Genomic DNA, 8,764 nt, shown 5'->3' on the forward strand with positions numbered 1-8,764 from the left:
GTGCATAAGATTCCATGGTGGTCTCAGGCCTAAGGATCACTTGCACAACTCTCAATTAGAGAACCATCTTTGACATGCAAGTAAGGCTTCCATAAGATGTTCTCTTTCATCGAGTCAATTTAGTAGACTCATTTTTCAAATAAGTACTCACATTCTTGTATTAGTGTCCAATACACAAATGGCTAGTAAGATTTGCCATCCTCTCCATCAAGCATACATAGGATGTGCCAGTCTATCTGGAACATTGATCCCCGACTCAATGTTCCTAGGATCAGAAATGTTTAAGATTAGGATTTTAGGATTTTAAATCTCACTAGCATGATCTATTCATGTCTCCTAAAATTATTGCTCTAATCTTTGGGGTTCATCATTATCTTAAACATAATAAGATGCAGCTAAAACGATGAATCAATACATCATTTTATTATCAAATAATAAATGTCATTACTAGAGTTATAAAATTATAAAGAAAAGTCCCATCGCAATACATTTGCGATTGGCTTATAGGGCACTCTTCTTTCAAACCCATGCTAGAACCCAAGTGTAGGTCGATGTCAACCCGATTGTACCTTGACGCCCATGATACCTATCCACTTGATCAGACCGCTAAACCCATACTTTGAATCCAAATCAATCTCGATTCCACCCCGACATCGATTGTGACTATCTACTTAATCGGACCACTAAATTCATGCTTCGCACCCTGAAACCGATGATGCCCATTTACTTGATCAGATCGCTAAATCCATACTTCGAATTCCAATCAATCTCGATCTCACCCCAGCACCGATTGAGACTATTTATTTGATCGAACTTTTATACCCATCATCCGAACCCAATTCAAGCTCGATCCCATCATGGTACCAATTATCGCTATCCACTTGATCGGACCGTTAAACCCATCATGCGAATCTGTGTCAAGCTCAATATTAGCCCGATCGCACCTCGGCATCCATAATGCCTATCCATTTGATTGGATCACTATGCAACATGTATTGTCGTAATTTGACTGTTCTCTCAACCGGTTATATCTATGGTGACCTCTTTTCTACGGCTTCAAAATGGGGATTCTGTCGTCGTTGAAACAAGATCCAAAGGTGTTAACTCAGGCATTCTTTTGTTCAAGCGTCGAACCCACCACAAGCTCCAACCTGTTCTGTTTTGTCTGTGACCTTCACCAGTCCTCCCATTCCCTCTGCAGGCTTGTTATCATTTCTTTCCATTTTCATTGCCAGATTTATGTGTTCATCTTATTATCAATTTATGAATATATGACATCCTGTTGAATGTACCGTGACATGTCTTCTTTACGTTTTCTTTTTTATATGCCCATAGGGATCAACTGCTGCAGAAACAAAACCAAGTACAAAATAGATTTCTTGGGCCAAAACAGATTTCTTGCGGACAAAACAGAAACTTATATAACACCGTAGAAACAAAAATAAGTACAAAACCTGCATAAACTTTTCATGTGGACAAAACAGATTTCTTGTCCTAGTAATTAAATTCACCCACAACTACTCAAACTGATCTGGCGTCATAGATAACATTACTTTCTTTTAAGCCAAAAACAGAAACACAAGGAAAGCTTTGTGATATTACATAGCATATCCATTAAAATAAATTTTCCAGCTGACAATATAAATTACAGCCAAACAACTGCATTAAATCTCAGTACCCATGTCAGCCAACACCTCACAATATATTATAATTTGATTGATTGAAAACTGAGGATATCCATCTTCCAAAAAAGAAAGAGTTGGCAAATGCTGATACAGCCCGGAGAAAACAAACAGCAATAATCATAAAATATAAAATAAAAAAAAAATAAAAAGTGTTGCAGAACAGTGCCAAAACATACCTAAAAAAAAAAAAAATGTAGACTTTCAAAAACAATATTTATCATGTTTGAATTTATCTATCTTATTCCTATCCGTACAAATCTCTGAACTTTACAATCAAATAAATTTATAGTGATCTCTCTACTTTTACCCAATTTAGATAGTACTCGAAACATATGTACACTTTCGACACAAACTTTTTAATTGTCAAAATCCATAGAATGCTGTCATTAAAGTGCTAACATAATATAAATAGAGAATTCAACAAATACACTTTAGTTGCATATCAAATAGATAACTTTGATAATATTTTTTTTGAATTTTCTGAGAAACCAAATACAAATTAGAGAATTCCTTTGTCCTATCCCAGCACTAATACTATCAAGAACATGAGGCCGTGCTACATATTCTTGTTTAGCTTCTCTAATGACCATGTCTATAAACAAAGCGAATTAAAAGGCAACTGAGATTAGATATTCTAATAAATAATTTCTAAAGCATCAAAATTATTGGCCGATTAGAAGCTAAAATACTCCTACATTCTACCTGCCAGCATCTTGAACAAATTCTTTTATCGGACAAATCTAAAGAGAAACAGATTTGACATATGAACTAATATGATGATTGAAAGTACAATTGACATATGAACTATAAAACTTTTTTTTTTTGGTGATGATGACAAGGGAGGCCAAGAAAGCAGCCGCCCGGCTTTTATTATGAATCAAGAACTATTTACAGAGGAGGAGATATAGACAAAGAAAAAGAAAGGCAAAACATTACATCCAATTTTCCAAATAATTAGTAAAAATAATAGAAGATAAGAAAATAGACAGCAGATGAAGACAATGCTTTCAGATTGATAATGGGTACATCAACAGAAAGAAAAAAGCTGGGATGAAGACAATGCTTGCTTTCAGATTGGTAATGGGTTCCTCAACAGAAAGAAAAAGCTTGCCAAATATGGGTCCTTTGCCTTACCCATACAAGGAAAATTGGAGAAAATAATCTTTAAACAATCTTAAAGCATCAGTGCTGGGATGTTCCGAAAGGATGTATTGTATCTACTGCAATTATTTAAAACAAAACCACAACTGCGTCCACTGCAATCTTCTATAACAAAACCACAACAGATCTGTACAAAATAATTTCACAAACCATAAATTACTAAACCAAATGAATTAAAAGAATTTCATAATAGACCACCTACCATTTGACGAAAGACCTGCGGGAAAATATTAGTCGAAAAGTGCCTCAGAATTTCGTCAGAATAGTATCCAAATGAAAGGAAAGACATTCTCCGACAGAGAATACCAATACGGAAATGATCCCATGAATCAACGACATCATAGCTGCCACCGTACGCTGCCGACGAGCACCAACGATAAGAGGACATTTCATGGCTGCCGCCTCTACGACCTCCAATGGGCACCAATGTCAGCTTGCCACGATCCAGAGCCTCTTCTTCAACGCTTCTCGGCAATAGGAGATGGAGATCGGGAATGAGGAGGCCTCCCATATGAATGATGAAGAAAGCAAGATTCAAAATGCCCGTACTTTCTGAAAAATTATCATCCCAACCATTCATCTTCCTGCGAATTTGATCCTGAAAGTTGAAAAAATTACCTGTACCAGCCACCATTGAGACCGGCTACGGGAAACAATGGGTAACCCATCTGTGACCGTTGCTTCTTAATCCAATGGTCAAAATTTTTTGAAAATAAAAATATCAAAAATGACCTTCGGAGTACCATAGCATTTTGCCATTTGGTTGGGCATATTTTGCTTAACCTTCCCTTTGGAAAAAGATGTGCCATATCTTGATATATGAAACAAACCGCCAAGGAAAGGGAATAAGCAGCCATGGTGAGCATGGAACAAGGCATGATGGACAGCAGCAAAAATTCCAAAACAAAACCGAGAAGCGAGAGAGGTAGAGAGACTTGGGATACCCTACAAGGGGGTGGGGATTAAACAACTAGCAAGGTAGCTGGAGTTTGAGGAGATAAGAATGCGAGCCTGTCTGCATCTTGAACAGGGGCTCTACCCCAATTAGATTTAGGAACGGGCTGTTCTGCACCACGCCCCAACACCAAGCTGCAAGCCAAAGGCCAGGCCATAAATTCATGCATTGCAATATAGAGAACCAACAGATGGATTCTCCTTTGGGTTACACCAAGCCAGAATCCTTTGGGTTACACCAAGCCATATATATTCATGCTTACAAGAAACACACCCCTACAGAAAAAAGGGGAATAGGTGACTTTTATTTATCGACGCTAGTTTGAAGCGTCGGCAAGTGTAAAACAATCTCCCCGCCATTCCGAAGATTAAATAAAATGGGTGGCTCTTAAGGCTTAAACCGGAGATTTGGGGAAGATTTAATTGGCTTCAAAACGTCGTCGGAGGACAAGATCTAACGTCGTCGGAGGCCAAAAGTCTAACGACGCTTATAAGCGTTGTCGGTTTTGAAGCCTTTCTTCGATCTGTATAAATATGTGCTCCCGCCCTTCCTCTTTCCCTGTGCGACCTCTCTCCGTCTCTCTTGTGCTTTCCAAGTTCTCTGGACTTTGAAGCCTTTCTTCGATCCAATCTTTTCTGATAATCTCATGATCCGATCTCTTTTTTTTTCTCACTACTTTTTTTTCTCTACATGTCTTGGTTAAGATTTGAGGGTTTATTTGTTGCTTCGGATCTTTAGTTCATGACTGATGGAGTTTCTCTTCTTGGCGGCGGTGATTTCTTGTTTTTTTATTCGGAATTCTTTTGCTATTTCTTCAGCTTCAATGGCCCCGACGATGCATTACCTGAAAGAAGAGAGAACTCTGTATTCCCTCGTGATCTGTTCATCTTCCATATTTATTTGACCGAGCTAGGATTTCTGCGAGATCTCCACTGGATTTCGAGGTATGTCTCGCTCGATCTCGCTTTCTTGATCTCAAGATCGGTGTTCCTAGCGAGGGTTTTCTAACCGACATTCTTTTTGGGAAAAATCAGGGTTCTTATTTGATTTCGTTTCATCACTGAAGCATTGGAGGGATGCCGTGTGTTGCGGCGGCGGCGACGACGGCGATGGCGGTGAAGGACAAGGACGTGGAGCCGTTTGTGGAGGTGGACCCGACGTGGAGGTACGGGCGGTACAGGGACCTGCTGGGGTTCGGCGCGGTGAAGAAGGTCTCCCGAGCGTTCGACCAAGAAGAGGGGATCGAGGTGGCGTGGAACCAGGTGAGTCTACAGAGATTCAGCGAGAACCGTCCGATGATGGACTGGCTCTTCGCAGAGGTGCGTCTCCTTCGTGATCTCCGCCACGACAACATCATCGCTCTGTACCAGGTGTGGACGGACGCCAAGCAGAGCACCCTCAACTTCATCACCGAGGTCTGCACCTCCGACGACCTCCGCGAGTACCGAAAGCGCCACCGCCATTTCTCCCTCAAGGCCCTCAAGAAGTGGTCCCACCAGATCCTCATCAGCCTCGACTACCTCCACAACCACGACCCCTGCATGATCCACCGCGATCTCAACTACAGCAACGTCTTCATCAACGGCAACGTCGGCCAGGTACGATCATGAAAGAAACCGCCCTTCAGACACCAATTTTTTTATGGGTGGGTGGTTGCAGGTGAAGATCGGGGACATGGGGCTGGCGGCGATCGTGGGGAAGAGCCACGCGGCGCACTTGATACTGGGGACGCCGGAGTTCATGGCACCGGAGCTGTACGAGGAGCAATACGCGGAGCTGGTGGACATCTACACATTCAGGATGTGTGTTATAGTCCAAGCCCAAGCCCATGACATCAGGATCCAAGTCCAACAAAAAAAAAAAAAAAACAGAGTAAAATCGGGAAGAAGCGGGAGTCTTCTTCTCCGACGAAACCCGAGCGATTTGGGAGTCCTAGGACCTCTCGAAGTCCTAGGACCCTCTATAAGAAGATCTCCCCTCTCCTTAGAATCGACCATCGGCCTCCTCTCTCTCTCTTTCTCTCCGTCTTTCTCGATCGGAGCCGCGGACACCGTTCGGTTTCTCACCGTGATTTCTCACCGGTGAGGTCACCGGAGGTCGGGGTGAGTCTCCCTCTCCTTCTTCTCTTCCTTCCCTTTTTTCCCGTACTTTTGCTTGAGGCTGCCGGCGACGAGTGTCGCCGATTTTCGGTCGGGAAAGAGACTCTGTTTTGGGCCTTTTTTCCTTGGATTTTCCGGCGCCGGCGATTGAAATCGACCGCCGGCCATGCTCCTCCGAAAATAGAGGAGTGTCCTCCCTCAACTGTCGGTCTCCGCCGCGGCGGCCGCGGCCTGAACGGCCGGCCAATGAAGGACCATGCAGGTCCCCTGTTTCGGCGTGGGGAGGGCCGAGAAGAAGAAGAAGAAAAAGAAGAAAAAGAAGAAAAGGAAAAGAAAAAGAAGAAAAAAGAAGAAAAGGAAAAGAAAAAGAAGAAAAAGAAAAGAAAAAGAAAAGAAAAAAAAAAAAAGGGGCGGAGAGAGAAACTCTCTTTGCTCTCTCTCTCTTTTAGATTTTTAGGATTTATGGAATTAAAAAAAAATAATTAAAATAAATAAATATAATTAGGGTATCCATGGATTAGTTCAAAAATCCTGGATGCTGTCGTCAAGTTGATCCTTATGGGGACATTAGATTTTAACAATTTTAGTTATTTTTAATTCGATGAAATTTTGATTAAAAATATGATATTTGACGTATCAGGTTCAGAGAAGGATTTTCGTGATTCCTAGAATTTTCTAGTTTGGATTTTCTTTTGAGGTAAGTAGTGTTCACTTTTATTGAATTTATCTGGTAAATTATAAATTCTGAATTAAATAAATTTATGCATGCTTGTGATTGAAATTATTTATTGAAATAATTGTTGAAATTATTTATGATTAAAGTTAATTGTAGAAAATTATTTATGATTAAAGTTATTTGTTGAACAATTATTATGATGATGTATGATCTCAAAGAATGATATGATTGATTTGACTCGAATATTATTTATTTATATTATTTTTAAAAAATAATATATAAATTGGAAAGACAATATGAAATTGACAACCTGACTGTGTTGAGGACCCCGCCAATGGGGGCATATACGTTGGCAATTGACTGTCCTGATGATTTATGTCGCCAGCGAGACCAGCGACATGTCGCCAGAGAGACTAGCGACAAACCGCCAGCAAGACCAGCGGTTCCAAAGGACTTGGCTGCTAGATGATTCGCAGCCCACCGCAAGCAGATACGCGGTATTATGACCCTGCCACAGGGATAATGTGGTCATAGTCATGGTTGGTAAGAAGAACTTAAGAAATTGATGAATTTAAGATGAAAAGCATAATTGAAGATTACGATGAATTGACTTTTATATATGATTGATAGTATGATTATGATTTCATGAAATTACATATTGATTTTGTTATATCAGTAAATCGATATGTATAGAAATAATTGTCTGATTTATTCAGTTAAAGGTATACACTACTTACTGGGCTATTTAGCTCATGATGAATTTTATATTTTTCTTACAGATCCAGAAAATTAGCGTGATGCGGGATTTCGGTTGGGAGAGCGATTAGAGATGAAGTTAGCTCATTGAATTAGGATTTTCTCAGATTTGATTCAAAACTTTTAGTTTTTTTTTAGTGTTGACTTTGTCAAACAGTTATTTCCTTTGAACATTAAGTTTTGATTTGTTAATTGAACTAAGATTTGATTATTAAATATTGAAAAATTTATTTAACTATTTGTAAAGATATCATGATGAGATGCCTTGCATGCTTATGGAAAAAGTATTCTATAAGTATGCGGCGGTTGCCATGACCCTCGATTCAAATCTCGGATCGAGGGCGTGACAATGTGTGTTCTGGAGATCCCTATAGCGAGTGCGACAGCATCCACCGCAAGGTTACGGCCGGGGTGCGCCTCATGGCCTTGGGCAAAGTCCGGGACCCCGAGGTCTGGGCCTTCATCGAGTGCTGCCTCGCCAAGCCCCACGCCCGACCCTCCCTTTCTTCAGTGGCCTGGATGATGACGAAAACCCACCTCCCTCGATCTTGCCCGCCATCGAGCACCGCAACTTGCCATCGACGGACATCTTCGCCCTCCGGATTGACGGTGGTGGCTCACATCGCAACTCGGGATGGTTTTAGTTTTTCAGTCTTCATGAATTTGGTCTTCGTGCCCATTTGGGTGGGTTTATTTTTTAGTGCTTTGGCCTCCGACGATGCTAATAAGCGTCGTTAGATTTTTGGCCTCCGATGATGCTTATAAGCGTCGTTAGATTTTTTTGGCCTCCGACAACCCATATAAGTGTCGTTGGATTGTGGCCTCCGCTTGGGATTAGGCGACGCTTAAAAGCTTCGTTAGCTTTAAGATTTTTCCACTGTCGTATAGACGACGCATCCGCAACATTTTTGGGAGCGTTATGGTTGTATTTAGCAATGGTTTTTAACGCTGGTAAAGGCCAGAAATAGCGTCAATAATTTCATATTTTCCTGTAGTGACGGAATCTAGAAGAAGGCAATTAAATAATTTTTCATTTTGCAAAATTTCAAAGAAATAAGCATGCATTTAAAAGAAATTGCAAAATGAAAGTCCAGTGTCTGAGCATAGAAACTAGTTATTCTCAAACAAGTTCTCAGAGTCATACTGTAAGAACAAAGCACATATTTCATAGTTCTCTCTCATGACTGGATGCCTCAATTGTTTCTTTTAGAACCATTTTATCCATTGAAAGCTTCCATTTCACCAGATTTCCCGAAGTCTGAAGCTTTCATAGGAAAGTTTCCCCAAAGGAATGTTCAATTCAAAATTCTGAGCAAAATATTCAATTCAAAATTCTATGAGCTAAAATTTAGCTGTCAAGTCATGGAAATGTATTCCAGCAGATCATTTTGCTCCATAAGAAATCAAGCCAATGTTCACTGGGCCATTCTTG

At 40.5% G+C, this 8,764-nt stretch overlaps 1 pseudogene; it reads left to right on the forward strand.

Moving 5' to 3' along the window:
• Nucleotides 1-4,305: 4,305 nt before the first annotated feature.
• LOC105057891 (probable serine/threonine-protein kinase WNK11) lies at nucleotides 4,306-8,131 on the forward strand (annotated as a pseudogene).
• Nucleotides 8,132-8,764: the final 633 nt, after the last annotated feature.

The sequence above is a fragment of the Elaeis guineensis genome, chromosome 14, assembly GCF_000442705.2.
Source record: "Elaeis guineensis isolate ETL-2024a chromosome 14, EG11, whole genome shotgun sequence".
NCBI lineage: Eukaryota > Viridiplantae > Streptophyta > Magnoliopsida > Arecales > Arecaceae > Elaeis > Elaeis guineensis.